General features: G+C 47.5%; 2 long non-coding RNA genes across 2 annotated transcripts in view; one reads left to right on the forward strand and one right to left on the reverse strand.

Annotated features, from left to right (window-relative positions):
• Window positions 1–91: 91 nt before the first annotated feature.
• LOC109502541 lies at window positions 92–4,703 on the reverse strand. Its single transcript, XR_002745033.2, has 3 exons — window positions 4,301–4,703; window positions 2,327–2,516; window positions 92–448 (listed from the first exon to the last, which is right to left on the reverse strand). It is a non-coding gene; the product is annotated as an uncharacterized LOC109502541 (long non-coding RNA).
• An 82-nt stretch (window positions 4,704–4,785) lies between these two features.
• Window positions 4,786–16,395, forward strand: part of LOC109502540 — a 112,205-nt gene continuing 100,595 nt past the window's right edge. The window contains exon 1 of the long non-coding RNA XR_006582886.1: window positions 4,786–5,649. This is a non-coding gene — a long non-coding RNA (uncharacterized LOC109502540). The remainder of the gene's footprint in view (window positions 5,650–16,395) is intronic.

Here is a 16,395-nt window from a genome sequence, read left to right on the forward strand (position 1 = left end):
TCCAGGCTCCGAGCTGTCAGGACAGAGCTTGACGCGGGGCTCGAACCCACAAACCGCGAGATCATGACCTGAGCCGAAGTCGAACGCTTAATCTACTGAGCCGCCCAGGCGCCCCGCGTGTTTGTTTTTCTTTTCTTTCTTTTTCTCAAGTTAGTATGAGTGGGTTTCAATTTCTTACAACCCAAAGATGGTGCCTCATCCTCACCTTACCTCACCACCGAAAACACTCACCTGGTCTAGACTGCTGGGCAGGTGGCCTTGACCCTCCAGGGTGTTCCTCCCCGTCCATGACCCAGAGGACGCACCAGAACAATGAAAGAACCTGTGCGGGCCTGTGATGCCTTCTCCACATCACCTTCCAGATGGCGGGGCAGTGCCCCTTCCCTGCTGTGTTCATCCATGGTGGGCTGTTTCTGTCTCCAGCGGAGTGCTGCTGGCCCAGTGTTCTCTGCGGCAACCCTGCATGTTAGAAAGAGCACAAACTTTAGAGTCTGGTGAGCTTGGAGTACGAGCTCCTGGGATCAGCATCAGGCCCTGCCACTTACTGCTGTGATACCTCCAGCAAGTTACTTAATACCTCATCTATAAACTAAAAATATCTGCCCAATAGGATTGTTGCTGTGAGGATGAGAGGTTATATACATGGAAACTCTTTAGCAGTGTGGACAGTCAGTACAGAGCTCTGAAACCCCACTTCCTTGGGGAGGCTCTTGGAACCTGTTCCACTCCCACCCAAAAGGGTCAGGTGCCTCTCCTTTGGGCTCCGATTCACCTGGGCACATCCTCATCGCGGCCTGCATCACAATGTATTGTATCTTGCTCGTCTTTGTGTCCCCGGGACGTAACACAGAGCCCGGCTCATAGATGGGGCTCAGAAAAATACTAGTACAGGTTCCCCCACCCGACTGTGAACCCTCGGAGCTCTGGGCCTATTTGTCTCCCAACTCGGGACCTCACGCAGGAGGGGCACATCCCCAGCAAGCGGTAAATGTCCTCGGCAGCATCTTTCAATTCAGTTGGACAAAGACAAGCTACAGATAAAAACTGAAGGCAGTCTCCTTCAACTGCAGATCACACAGGACTTCCCACAGTGACAATTTCTCGCTCCAGCATCTAAGGGGAAAGTCTCAAACTAGGCCAGTGCATCTAAGCCCTGTGGCCACAGGGGAGGAAGGCAATAAAACCACAGAAGGTAGTGGGAAGACCTTTCTTGTTCAGCATCTGGTTCCTGGTGAGGGCTCTGGAGTAGGTTATGCTGCTCACCCCTCCCCCCCTTCCCCCCCCCTCACTACCCAGCCTGGCCCCTGCTGCTTGCCCCTTACTTCACCCCTGCGAGCCTCCATTTCTTCACTCCTAGAATGTGTGTCATAGTACCACTTCACAGATTATTGTGAGAAGTAAATAAAACGAGTCTTGCAAAGCAGTGCGCCCCATGCCTGGCACATAGTAGGTGCTTGGTAAGTGTCGTTATTGTTAGCAATGTCGTCATGATTGCAGGAGAGTCTTTGCAGAGAGCAATGTGCTCGTGCATTTTGTCTCCTTTGATCTTTACAACAATTCTGAGATAAGCTGGTCTCGGGAGCCAAGGGGTTTGTCTAAGTCCACAGAGCTAATAAGTACTGGGGCAGAACCTATGGCTTGGAGGCTGTGGGAGGAGTGGAACCAGCTGGGGCTCTGAACTCAGGCTGAGTTCGAATCCTTGCTGTGCAACTCCATAGCCAGGTAAGCCTAAGCGAATCCATTCTCTGGGCTTCAGGGAATATTACCCACCCCGGAGGCATGGATGAGCCCATGTTTTAAAACAGCTAAGAGAGCATCCAGGATAATAAAGATGCTTAACCCAAGCTCATTCCCTGGGGCCGATTCTTGCTGTCTTATCATGGGGGGTGGCCATCTCTGGTGTTACAAACCATTTGTCTGGATCCAGTGGCTCTCTGACTGCCTTCTCTCTCCATTTGTACATTGTCTGTAGAAAGACATGCCACCTGTTGCCCAACCATAGATCTCTGCATTACCGGTAACAGCGGGGTTGACAGATATCCTGCGCCTGCTGTCAGGGAAAAAAGCAGGGTGTATGGAAAAAGCACCCCTTTTTCTCTGTGCTGAAACAACTCTGCCAGCGGCAATGTGTGTGTTTGGTGTTTAGTTGTCTTTTCTTTTCTTTTCCTTTTCTTTTCTTTTCTTTCTTTTTTTTTTTTTTTAACACAGTACTCCCAAGCTGCCTTTTTCCTTCGACCACATTTTCTCTCAAAGATACCTTTGAGCTGTTTCATAGCTGTTCAGCATGTGTCCCTGGTAGACATCACTATTGACTTTTTTGACTTACCTTGCTGTTGATCTTGACAGATCCTTCAATGCCATTTTGTTCGTATTGGGTCTTCCGGATATTTATTGCTGTCCAGTTGCACATGGTTTTTGTTCTGTAGCTGCTGAATGTTGTATTCCAGATGGGTAAATCCATGCACTTGTCAGATGCATGGACTGTTCTGGACTGTTCTCCACCTATTTGGCCTGCCCTTTTGGAGGAAGGAAGATAGTGCAGAGAGAGCCCAGGGGTGAGGAGAAGACCCTTCTAGTGGGTGTGATTGGTCCATGGGGCTGACTGTCCTGCCTCTCTGCTCCTCATCAACTGTGTGACCTTGAGCCAGACACTAACCCCTCTGAGCCACGGTTTGTTCATTTGCAAAACAGGATTATGGGACCCGGATTACCACCTCTTAGGATTGTTGAGGTTCAAGCCCTAATACATAAAGCTTATGTGTTGGGACCTCTAGGAAGGAATCTTAGGAATCACTGAGTTTGGCTCCCTCATTTCACAGCTGGAGAAACTGAAGTCGAGAGAGCCTTTTGAAGGCAGGGAATGTACCTCATCCATCTTTCTATCCCTGGATCCAGAGTCAGATACTTACTAGGTGTTTAATAAGTACCTTGTAAATGAGTTGAGTGACCAGCTCATGATTTAATCTCTCTTGGTGACTCTGTTGTTATTAACATCAATTCCTACTGTGCTGCTCTGCCATGATGCCTTCGGAACCAATTAGGCTGTAATAGAATGTGGCTACTATGCTTTTCCGCTTAATGTTTCTTCTCTTCTTCTTCTCTTCTCTTACTGCTACCTATCGGTTCTTCCTGGAGAACTGGATTGGATCCCTTAGAGGAATCGGCATCGCTTTCTAATTGGCTGTTCTCTCTAGGCTGGAGCAAGAGTGAAGGGCTTTGAAGGATTTAAAGTTGGTACCTTTATGGGAGTCACAAGGAGTGTTGCAAAATATTCCACAGACCAGAAGCACAGCCTCTTTTAAGCTGGAAGTTGTCTAAAGTCATCTGGTCTCACCCGCTAAAGTCATGCAAGTATTTTCTAACTCACTGCACCCTTTCTAGTGCCTTCTACGCATGGCATGACTAGTTTACTCAGTGAAGCAGGTGATGGTAGTGGCTGGTAATGGCCGAGGAATGCACTGGCTTCTATCCCCTGGAATCTCTATCCAGTGACCTGGATTCTTAAGTACTTTTCTCTCCCAGCGTAGGGGAGGTAAACACACATAGATGTGGATTTCTCCTCTCGTTTCTGATTATGACCTAGTGAATTCCCTTCTCTTGTTCTCTCTGTCCTTGCCAGCCCTCCTGAGTCCTGATCAAGGTGAAGTATTCTTTACTGTTATAAACTAGTAAAGGTATCCACACTAGTTTAATAATAATTCAGTAGGTAAGGGGAGACATAGGGGAAATGTTAGTTGTATCATTGGATTTTAAACTGAGATAGGAGTAATCTCATTTAGACAACTTTCAATAATCAATTGAAAGCCTGTAAGTTGCAGATAGATTACCAGCCGTAAATTGGGATTTATGTTCTGTGGGTTTTTAATGAGGGCAACTCGGGCAGCTCAGCACTTGAACTGATTCACGTCTGGAAAGCACCAGCTGGCTCAGCCTCGCCGCGGGCAGTGCAGCAGAAGGGCACGGAGCAGACATCAAGTTCAAGTTGTAGGCAATATCAATACCTCCCTCCCGGGGATGGTGTGATGACTAAATGAGATCATGTATGTGAAAGGGTTTTGTAAATCATGAAGCACACAAATGCCAGCCGCTCACAATACCTGTTTCAAAATTAGCATCAGTGTCTCGTGTCTGTGCCGGGTTTTGGGCAGACAAGGAACAGGACAGACCGAGGAGCCTATCTGGCAAGGAGCAAAGGGATGCTGTGTGGATGAACAGTCGTAATTAGGGGAGTCGATTATTACAAACAAAGGGAACGTGTAAGTATCCCAGACTCAAAAAGGGGATATGAAGTCTATCTTACCTGGACCTTGTATGGGATTGAACTGCTGTAAGTGGTCATCAGCAGGCAGGAAATACAAAGCCAAAGAAGGCATTCAGAGTGCATGGTTCGGAACACCACGAGAGAGCAGAGCGAAGCCCAAAGCCTAGTTCCCGGAGCAGGAAGAAAATCAGGGTGAGATGCAGGTTGGAGTCAGGAAGGCCATTGAGAGACGCTGAAGTCTGAATGCTGCCCATGTGAGAGGCAACATCTGTGGGAACGCTTCAATGTCAGAGCCAACTGGGACAGATGATTGATTAATTAAAAATGTTATGAATATTGATGCAGTATTTACTATGTCCTACATGCTTATTTACAATATTGAATAAGACGGATATGGATATGTCTTCACAGCCTGGGGACCGGTGGGATAAAGGGATGAATAAATAAACAGGCAACTATGTTACACTGTGGTGGGATTATGGGATAGGAGGACCTTCTGTCCTAGCCTTGCCTGGGGGAGAGGTGAGGCAGCTTCCGGAGGCACCTCAGCCTGAGCCGGAGGGACCCCCAGGCAGGCTCCTCCCCACACCATTGCCACTGCTGTTGCCATCACTCAACTGGACCATTGCAAGAGGCTTCCGATTGACCACCTTCTCCAAGGGTCTCTCCCGGCTCCCACACACGGAGTCAGTCACTGTAAGTCACTATTTGTTAACGGACCCATCCCCCCGGATTAGCTGTGAAACTGCCTTGTCTGTGGGGAAACAGCCCCTCGAGAGCCAGGACAGGAACTTCCCCTTTATGGCGTCAGTACCTAGTGCTCAGGGAGTGCTTGTGGAAAACAGGCATAAAGGCCCACAGAGAGAAAGGAGGGTCTTTACCGTCCAGGGGGCTGTCCTCTCCCCGCAGGGATGTTCTCCACGAGCTGGAGAGGCAAGTGCCCCAGACACGGGGGTTTTTTCACAGGTGTAAGCTCTCCAGAAGCAGCCGCTCCTCTCCGGAATGTGGAAACGTGCCAGGGGCCAGCTGCCTGAGGGCCAGAACCCAGAGGCGATCTTTTGTTTTGCACGCCATTTTCTTTGCAGCTCTTCCGGGGACCTTGCTGCCAGCCCTGCATGCCCTGGGGCCCAGATTCTCCGGACGCCCCCACAGTTCACATGTGCTCTGGGCTGTGGCTTCTGCAGGGCACCCACCTCTGGGGCGGGCCACCACAGAGAAATAATAAACAGCAGCACTGCTTCCAGAGCCCTCTGCACCCGCAGGGCACGGTCTCACTTAACCCTCGAAACTACTGGTCCCACCAACAAGTATTTAATGAGAGCCGGTTTGCGCTGGGGGTCGAGAAGGACACGGTGATGCATTTTGTGCTTCAGGAGCTGACAATTCAGGTGAGGTGGGGGCACGGGGCGGGGTTACAGGTAGGATGGTGATAATAAGGCACACGTTTCCCTCAGCTCCCTAAGACTGCACGGGTGGTTGACATTTAGTACCTTGAAGGGAGGGTGCTTCATAAGAACTCCAAGGAGGAAGTGGTCAGACTTCCATGAGGGAGATTTGAAGAGGCTCCCTAAAAGGGGTGACGTGTGAGGTAGGCCTTGGAGGGAGGGAAGACTGGACATCAAGAACGTTCCGGGAGGAAGGACTAGCACGAGCAGAGGTGTGGACTATGAGAACATAAATTGCCTCCAATTGTGCAACAGGTTTAAATCAAAAAGGCTTCAGGGATTTTGGTTGATATCAGGTTTATGCAAGCAGGTACTATGAAGTGTGGCTGCTCCAAAAGATGGTACTTCTTAGGCCGAATTAGTAGAAGCCCAGCATTAGCGTGCTGGGGGGAAACAGTCCTGTGTCACTCCGCTGTGGTTAGAACGCAGAAGCAGTGTTCCCTTCTGCCCTAGGGGAAGACGATATTTAGAGGTGCTATGACTTATTAGGCACCTGCCATGTGCTAAGCTCCTGTGAGATGTCTGCATGCATTCTTTTTTGTTTTCTTTCAAATTTTTATTTAAATTCTAGTTAGTTAACATAGAGTGCGCTATTGGTTTCAGAAGTAGAATTCAGTGATTCATCACTTACATACAACACCCAGTGCTCATCGCAAGTGCCCCCCTTAATATCTACCGCCTATTAAACGCACCCTCACCCTCCTCCCTCCATCTTCCCTCAGTTTGTTCTCTGTCTTTGAGAGTCTCTCATAGTTTGTTTCCTCTCTCTTCCCCCACCCAGTGTGTTCTACTGCTTAGTTTCTTAAAATCCACATGAGTGAAATCATGTGGTATTTGTCTTCCTCTGATTGATTGATTTATTTTGCTTAGCATAATACACTCTAGCTCTATCCATGTCATTGTAAACGGCAAAATTTCCTTCTTTTTGATGGCTGTGTAATATTCCATTGTACGAATATATATATATATATATATATATATATATATATATACACACACACACACACACACACACATACACACACACACACACACATATATCTTCTTTGTCTAATCATCTGTCAATGGACATTTGGGCTCTCTCCATAGCTTGACTATTGTTGATAGTACTGCTATAAACATTGGGGTATAGTCATTCTTTTTTTTAAAGCCTAAACCCTTATTTATTTATTTTAGAGATAGTGAGCAGGGGAGAGGGGCAGAGGGAGAGAGAGAGAATCTCAAACAGGCTGCACACTCAGCATGGAGCATGGGGCTCAATTCCATGACCCTGGGACCATGACCTGAGCTGAAATCAAGAGTCGGATGCTCAACTGACTGAGCCACCCAGGTACCCTGCATGCATTCTTTTTATCCCCTGAAAAGTAGATGTTATTATCTTCCACTTTACAAGTAAGACAACTGAGGCTCCAACAGGTTGTCATGGGCCAAGTTCATTGGGCAATGGAGTAGCTCACACCCACTGAGAAGGCCTATGGGAAATAAGAGCCCTGCCTTCAAACGTCAGAAAGGTCACCATAAGGAAAAGGGATAATACTTGGCCCCAAAGTGTAAAAGGTGCTCTCAGTACAAGTTAATTACACAAAAGGAGAGAGTTCCAAAAAGAGAGAGGAAATTATAGTTAGCCCTGTGCCAGAATGTTTTGTATTATCTTTGGTGGTAGTGAGCTCCCTGTTCCTGGAGGTGGTAAAGGCTGAATGAATGTTGGATGGGGCTTTACAGAGGATGCAAATGTGAGAGGAGTGGAACCAGATGCCCCTTATAGTGTTTTCCAATATTCAATCTTTGTTCCACTTTTCAGCAAGATAAAAAAGAGGAAAAGTCAAGAGAGAAGAGATTCAAAGAACCTGGGATGGCTGGCCATAGGGCAAACTTTCACATCCTGCATGTTAAGAAATGGGGGGGGGGGGGGCACCTGGGTGGCTAGGTCGGTCAAGCCTCTGACTTCAGCTCCGGTCATGATCTTGTGGTTCGTAGGTTTGAGTGCCATATTGGACTCTGTGCTGACATATCAGAGCCTGGAGCCTGCTTCACATTCTGAAGAGAGGCAGATTCCCTCTCTCTCTCTGCCCCTCCCCTGCTCTGTTCTATCTCTCTCTCTCAAAAATAAATAAACATAAAAAAGAATTTTTTTTTTAAAAATGAAAAACAACTATTTAAAAAAAGAAAAAGAAAAAAAAGAAATGAAAGGGGTCCTTCTGGTCATTGGGTGAGGAGTAGAACTGGATCCCTACCCCACCCCTGACTTGGCTCAGGTGAAGTCTCGTCGAGAAGCTAGAGGAAGAAGAAATTTAGTGTGTGCATTTCTGCCCAAGCAACTCTGCATCCATTTTTCACAAGCTCTGGCTCAGGCAGGTGTCTGGCTTAGTTTGAATCTGATTTGTTTGCATTTCTGCAGCAGGCGGCTGCTGGGACTGGTTGCAAAGGGAGAGATTTGCTTTGCACATAATTTAATACAAGGGTTAGTTAATGAGTTTGCTCCCCCTCAGAAAAGGGAAATCAACATGCTTCCCCCAACCTTGCCCTCGCTTGGTCATTAGCAGGGATGCTGCTCTGTGAGCCTTGTTAGATTCATGTGATCACAATTCACGGGTGATTTACTGGAACTCCTGATATTAAAAAACCTCGGAGTGAGACATGTGGAATGAATAATGCTCTGTGGTGAATTTGTTAATGAATTTCCTTTCTGCTCCCCAAAAGAAGGGACTGGAAAAAAAGGGGAGGGGGGATCTTGGACCAGGGAAAGACCATAATACTCCGCAAATCAAGGTTCTTGATGATTCTGAAAAGAAAATAATCAAAAATCGCTTTTTAAAGAAAATACTTCTGTTCTCAGTAGGGACTGTCATTAATTTCAGGGTAGAAAATGGGTTGGCATCTTTCTGGTGTCCTTAAAATAGAATAAATAAGCAGTCACCTTAAAGGAAAAAAAAAGGAGGTTTTGATCCAGGGTTTAAGTAATCTTGGTTGGCTTCTGATTTGCATATATATATGGTAAAGTATGCCACTGTCCCAGAGGTTGATTGCTGGGAAATTGGACTCATGAAGAATGAAAATCTGTTCAGCAACAGGTGAGGAAGCAGTGGGACCTCCTGCCAGTTCCTCCGGACATGGTGCAGGGCTGCAGACCCTCACCTGTCATGTCAGGTCACTGACTTGGGCTGGCTTCCCAGACATGAGACCCCTGCACTGGCAGAGGGCTCCCCACTCAGAAGGTCCCTGCACTTGTTTTAATGCTCGGCTCTTGCTGTCTCAAAAATCTTAATGTTTGAGAAAGGAGCTCCTTGCTTTCATTTTGCACTGGATCCTGCAAATTATTTAGCTGGCCCCACCAATGATTCTTTCCTCGATCAATGACCTGCCCTAATGTTCACCTGCCTTTTCCAACTCTGGCTTTTCTCAGGAGGCAAAGTAATAAGAACTCTGCTCTGTAAGTATGTGTATTGGATAAAGTATGTGGCTGTCTTTTAGAAAGGTGGACAATTTACTGTTTTTGTACGCTGATTTAAAAATAATGTGTGTTGCGGTGCCCGAGTGGCTCAGTGTCCGACTCTTGATTTTGGCGTGGGTCATGATCTCGAGGTTTGTGAGTTCGAGCCCAGCATCGGGCTCTGCGCTGACAGTTCAGAGCCTGCTTGGGATTCTCTCTCTCTCTCTCTCTCTCTGCTCCTCCCCAACTTGCACTGTCTCTCTCTCTCTCTCTCTCTCTCTCTCAAAATAAAAAGATAAACTTAAAAAAAATAATGCATGTTACTTGTGGACAATTTAAAAAGTACAAAGAAGAAAAAAAATCATCCATATACCCCCCACACACAAAATATCTTTCCAGTCTTTTTTTTTTGGATACAGTTTTTTAAAATTTGTTTTGCTTCTTTATATCATTCGAGATGGTGTTTTGGAAAATGCTTTTAAAAAATTCTCAATATGGCATGCATATGAACTTTTCCCCATATTTTTTTCTCTAAGATTTTATGGTATTCCAGTGTCCAAAAATACTATAATTTACTCAATCCCTTCTGTTGGGTCATTTATATTTATTACGGAATAACACTTCAAAGAGAACACTTACAGATTTAAGACGAAACAGATTGTTTTCCTGGGGTAGATTCTTAGAAGTCAGACTTAATGAGAACTTTGGCACACATCGCCAAACTCTCTCTGGGAAATGGTTCCAATTTACAGTGGGGAAGGGAGGAAGGAGGCCCGGGGAAGGGGTAAAAGAAATAACAGAGGACAAGGAAGCCCCGCCTGTGTTCTTGGGCTCTGCGGGTCAGTAGTTGAGTTTCTTTCTTCCTTTTTTGTTTAATTTTATTATTTTTTTTCTCCAAATGTTTATTTAAATTCTAGTTAGTTAACATGCCGTTGAGTTTCTCTTTAGGTTCTGATTGCAGACACTGCAGTGACTTTGAGCTGGTTTCTCCACTAGACCAAAACTCCTCCCTGGCAGAGGCTGGTCCCAGGTTTTCTGCCCCCACCAGCGCTGCCCCAGGGGATCTGCCGGCCCCAGGGAGGGGAGCTCCCCGGAGCTGCTTCCTCTCATTACTCAGGCACTGTATGCCTGAACATTTTAGGGTGCTAGGCTTGGCTTAATGTCTGTACTCTTTCCAAAGCCCATTGGGAAGAGCAAATGACATTCCAAGCTTGATAGCCTCCACTAAGGGTCTCCAATGAGAAAACAGAGCTTCAGAGAGGCCGCTGCCCATGGCCCTTTGCAGCCCCATCCTGCAGGTAAAGGATCTCCATTTGTATTCGCAGAACGAGCCTGCCCATATCTGTCATGATCATTTAGACTTCTGTTTAGGATTTGGGGAGGGGAAATGGTGAGCGGTTGGTGTGTTTACTACGGAGGCCTCAGCCTGTCTAAGTGGGGGGAGCTGCCATATGCTGCAGATGGGGAGGAAACTCTCGAGATCTCTTTGAAATGCAAGTTGGGAAATCTCCAGATGTTTCCACTCTGGGTCTGTGGCCAGGGTGACTCCCAGAAACAGGATCCTGCCAGGGGAGAGGGGAGGCGAAGAATGTGTTCTGGGCAGCGTGGGGTTGAAAATGCATTTAGAGAGCGGCTGTTCAGTGCACCCCAAGGGATCCTCAGCCCCTGCAGGGTCTCAGGCTGGGAGGGGGGCCCAGAGGGTCCTTCTTTATGTTTAATTGCATGGGTCTCTGCTTGGAAGACCCCCTCTTGCCTTGGCGATTTTTCCATTTGCTGGAGATAGAAAATTGCTCAGTTACATTGTTTTCCCTGAACTTCTTTCTGCCTCTGCCCACAGTCAATTTCCCCCTCTAGTCTTGTGCAAGGCCCTGCTGGCTCCAGGGTCTAGGGGGAGGTTGCTCACACCCGTGGGCTGGACCCACACCAGGCTGGAATTGCCAGGGGGCAAACCACTGGCCTTTGGGCTGCTCCTCCCTAGTCCCTCCCGAGTGGGAAGAACAGAAGGCTCTGTCTCTTCAGACCACCGCAAAGAATGTCCCCTGGAAGGAAACCACACTGCTGGCCATAGAAGTGGCCTCTGCCTCCCCCTGACTTTGGCTCCGCCCTGAGTCCACTTGGTAAACAAAGGCTCCTCAGACTGGGGTCTGTGGACGGTCTTAGCTTCGGCACGTTCTTCAAGAACTGCTTTAATATTGACTTCTCGACACAATAAGCTTTACAACATTTTTACTCCATTTATAAAAACAAAGCTTATTTTGAGCCAGTATTTTTGTATATGTGTTTTCAGGGATCCTATGAGAGGTTCCCTCCTTTAAGCGAGACTCAACTTTCAACAGTTTGAGAAATACTACACCGTGCCTCGCATGATTACAGCTGCCTTTGTTAAGCCCTTCATCAATGACAAACCCCGCCTGGCCGCTCATTTAACTCCCTCAACAGTGCTCTGAAATAGGCATCACCCTTACCACCACCCCCATTTTCCAAAAAAAGGAGAAAAAGGCTTAGCAGTGAAAGAACTGGCCAAGGCCACACAGGCCAGGAAGTCAAGATGCAGAAGCCCTATCCCAAAGCCTACACACTCTTGATTTGGTTAGAATCCCTCCATGAGAGGCATCATTCTAGGTGGTGTTGTGTTGATTCCAATGTTCCTGGTCAGTTTATAACCCGGGAGGGGTTATAACACGGGTATACACATAACTAAGGAAGGTCGCACTGTGATAACTGCTCAAAATCGAATGCAAGGAGGTGCTTAGGAGCAGAGGAAAGATGAATTCTAGCTTTAATGGGTTGGGTTTGAAGAAGATAGGGAAGAGATCATTTGTTTTTAAGCTAAAATTTAAATGAGCTGCTACTGCGTGCAAAGAATTGTGCCGATTGCTGGAGATACAGAGATGAAAAGGGCACGCCCAGCCTTCAGAGAACTCTCTAGGGCAGCGGGACGAATGGGTGGGCAATGAGAAGACGTTTGGAAAAGCGCTGGAGTGGAGATAAGCGCAAGATGGTACTTTCTCGGGAACGTGGATGCTCTCGTCCCCCTCCAAGGTCCTTGGGGAAGCACGGGAGCAGTCAGCAGAGAGGAAGCGAAGGGGGATAATCTCTGCACACAGAGATAGCAGCTGGAGCAGAGGGTCAGAGGCAGGGGCCCATACAGGCAATTAGAATCTGTTCCATATTATTGAGGGCAGGGGGTGCTCCTTGGGTATTGACTGCAGAAAGATTAGAGAGGTGGGTCTAACTAAGCTCAAATCACAAAGTTTTAAAACCTCACCAAGGAAACTGACATTTTCTGGCAACAATGGGGACCTACCTGATAAACGTGTTAAGAATGGGAATGATGTGTGGCCTGCAGAAAGCTGGCTCGGGCAGCACTGCCAGGTGGGGCAGGCAGGGTGGAAGGGGAGTCTGGGAAGACAGATAGGAGGCTATGACAGTAAGGCAGGTGAAAATGGGTAAGTCTCAGTTAAGGCTTCCCACTGCACTCAGAGTAAAGACCAAAAGCATTACAATGACCTACCAGGCCCTCACAGGCTGATCCCTTATTTCTGTGACTGCATCTTCCACTCATCCTTTCCTGGTCCAGCCCCACATTGACCTGCTTAGCTGCTCCTTCAACATGCCTAGCACACTGACCTCAGGGCCTTTGCACCTTCTCTTTCTTTTCTCTGCAATGGGTTTCCTCCAGGTTCACGTGGTTCACTCCCTTATCTCCTTCAAGCCTTTGAAATTTTCTTTTCAATGAAGCCTTTCAAATAGTCCCTCCACCTTCTACTCCTATGATTTTTTTTTCCATCCCCCACACTTTATCTTTTACTTATCTATTTTCTGTCTCCTTCCAGTAGAATGGAATTTCTTTGAGGGCAGGGAAGTTCCTTAAGAGAAATATTGCTCACTGCTGTCTCTGAGGTGTCTCCTCAGTGCCTGGCATATAGTAGGTATCAATAAATATTGGCTAAATGAGTGAATTACTGAATTTATGGGTGAAAGTAAAAACTTATGAAGGTGGAGGCAATAGCAGTGGGGCTGGGAAAAGAGGAGAGATGGAGAGAAATCTAGGAGACTGTTCACGGGACCTGTGATTACTGAGTATGGTGGGAGGGACGGGAGAGGGATCAAGAATGACTCTCAGATGTCTGGCTCCAGCACGGGGTCAGTGGAGGGCTACCGCAGTGGTTTTAAACTATGTCCGGTGGACCTCGGGGGGTTTCCTGGAGCCACTTCAGAGGCCAGAGAAGGGAGGAAGGGGGGGGCACTCCAACCAGAGACAATCTGTGTTTCTCTATTTGTTTTTGGCTTCCTTGTTTTGGTTTGTGTGAGATAATGGAAAATCTGTACGTTGATCTTTGCCCCCAGTTCCTGACACAGGGGCGCCTGAACCCTTGCAAATTCCTCAGCGATAAGAACACCAGCAGCATCTTTTGTTGTAATGAGGTCATTCTGCGTGGCCTCCTGGACGGCTCCTGGATGGGGGCTGGTCACCAGAAAGACTAAGTCGTGATTAGAAGGTTGGAATTTTTCAGCCCCACCCCCCATTTTCCAGAGAGGGGAGAGGGGCTAGAAATGGAGTTAATAACTGATCATGTCTATTTAAGGAAGCCTTCATGGAATACCAGTAGTGTGGGCTTCTGTCAGAGAGCTTCCAGATTGGTGAACACATCCATATACCAAGAGGGTGATGCACTCCGACTCCATGGGGCAGAAGCCCCTGTGCTATCCTCCTAGACCATCCATTTGGATGTCCCTCTCTTCCATTTGGGTGATAACCCATGAAAGGGTTATCATACCCTTTTATGATAAACCACATAAACGCAAACTGTTTTCCTGAGTTCTGTGAGCACTCTAGCAAATTAAACCTGAAGAAGGGGCTGTGGAAGTCTCTGGTTTGTAGCTGATTTGTCAGAAGCACAGGTTGTCAGAAGACAACCTGGCATCTGAAGTGGGGTGAGGGCAATCTCGGGGGACCGAGCCCTTAACCTGTGGGATCTGATGCTATCTCTAGGTAGATCACATCCGAACTGAGTTAAACTGTAGGCCACCCAGCTGGTGTTACAGAGAACTGCTTGGTGGGGGAAATGCCTGCCCCCCCCCCCCCCATCTGTTGTCAGAAGTGTTCTGAGCATGGTAGTCCTGTGAGAACGAGGAGATACATAAGAGGGAAGACTAGGAGGATTTTTCCAACTCAGTTTGGTTTTACTTCTAAAACACTGAGGTTGGAAATCATAATAGGTTACGGTTATTGAGTCCTTACTATGTTCTGGATATTAGGCAAGGTAAGCATTAAAAACTGGATTGTCACATTTCTTCTTCATGACAACTTGATGGAGACACCAGTCCTTTAAAAAAATGTTTTTTAATGTTTATTTTTGAGACAGAGAGAGAGAGAGAGACGGAGTGCGAGTGATAGAGGGGCAGAGAGAGAGGGCGACACAGAATCCCAAGCAGGCTCTAGGCTCTGAGCTGCCAGCACAGAGCCCAACGTGGGGCTCGAACCTACGATCTGTGAGATCATGACCTGAGCCAAAGTTGGTCGCTCAACCCAGGCATCCCTAGGTGACACCAGTCTTATCATCCCCTTCCTACACATAGGAAACTGAGGCAGAAAAGAGATGAATTGACTTGCCTAAGGTAACCCTGCTGGTAAGTGAAAGGCAGTGTGATTCGGGATTAAAGAGAGACAACGGGCAATGTGTAGACTGATGGAGAACAAAGTTTTACCTTAATTACCTGCTAAAGCTCTCACATGTGGAGCAAAACGGGGTCCTTCACCAGGAGCACCTGCCCCACAGGGCCTGAGACCCAGCCAAACGCATGTCCTATGGGCACAGGGCTCAGAGCAGGGAGGATGGGCCGGAAGCAGAGGAGGGGCGGAGCCTGCCTGGTTCCCTCCCTCCCCCGAGCCCATCCGCCAATCAGGAATGGGGGCGGGGCCAGGAGGGGCGGGGCGGGGCGGTTGCTCAGGTAGGTCCCTCTGCAGGTAAGGAAACATCTACATTTGGAGGCAGCCAGTGTGAGGGAGGGTGCGCTCCCGTGTGAGAGCGAGGTGCCAGGAGGAGACCGTTAAAGTAAACTTGGAGAGAGCCTGGCCTGAAGTCCGTGAAAACCAACTGCTGGGAGCGCAACATCACCCGTTTTTGAAGACCTAAAACACAGGACCTAAACTGGGGTCAAGAAGGCAGCCTAGTCAAAAAGAAATTGGTCTGTTGGGGACTCTGGGGAGCCCATGCGCCATCTGAAGGACAACTGCTGTCCTGGTTTAGTCAATTCCTGCCACCAGGGAATGTGGGCTCAGGGTTGTCTCATTTTCCAATAATAATTAAAAAAAAAACCTAGAAATAACTATTTTTGTGTAAAATTCTCTGACATTTAAATGTTGCCAACCCCCCTCCCCCCCCAAAACACTGTGCCGTCCAAACCAACAACATCAGGGGGCCACATCTGGCCTACAGGCCCTGATTTTTGTCCTCTGACAAGGATACTTAACCTCTTTGGGTCTTGAGAACATGATGAAAACTATAGTCTTTTTTTCAGGGGGAAAAATATGCCTGAACAAACACCAAAAATTGTGGATATTCTTTGTTGGGGTCTTTGAACTCCCAGAATCATTCTTTTCTTTCTTTTTTCTTTAAAAAATTTTTTTAATGTTTATTTTTGAGAGAGAGAGAGAGAGAAAGTGGGAGAGGGGCAGAGACAGAGGGGGAGACATAGAATCCGAAGCAGGCTCCAGGCTCCAGGCTCCAAGCCGTTAGCACAGACAGAGCCCGACGCATGGCTTGAACTCACAAACCGCGAGATCATGACCTAAGCTGAAGTCAGGCACTTAACCCACTGAGCCACCCAGGCGCCCCCAGAATCATTCTTTTCTTAAAGGCACACTTTGTAGAGTCAGAAGTGACAAGGGTTGCTTGTGAATGGATCTGAGGCCTGAGAAGGTACAAGCTGACCCAGTGGTATTTGAATGAGGGGTGTCCTATATCTGAATAAGATGGCAGAGTTTGGTGGGGTCAATACTTACCTGCACGCCTTGTTCATTACACTCTGTACCCACCTTTACTCCTCAGTCTTGGTTAATTTCCTCTCTGTCGTTAAGTATGGGTCAGGAAGGTTGGCTAAGGGGGCAGAGAAGGGGCTGGGAGTCTGGGACACTGGTTTGGAGGAGGTGAAAGAGCACGTATGGAGGAGGTGAGGGAGGCTTGTTGTACAGGGAGCTTTTGAGCTGGACTTCAGAAGGTTGATAGAACTTTATTTTTATTTTATTTTTAAAA

The sequence above is a fragment of the Felis catus genome, chromosome C1 (genome assembly GCF_018350175.1).
Source record: "Felis catus isolate Fca126 chromosome C1, F.catus_Fca126_mat1.0, whole genome shotgun sequence".
Taxonomy (NCBI): domain Eukaryota; kingdom Metazoa; phylum Chordata; class Mammalia; order Carnivora; family Felidae; genus Felis; species Felis catus.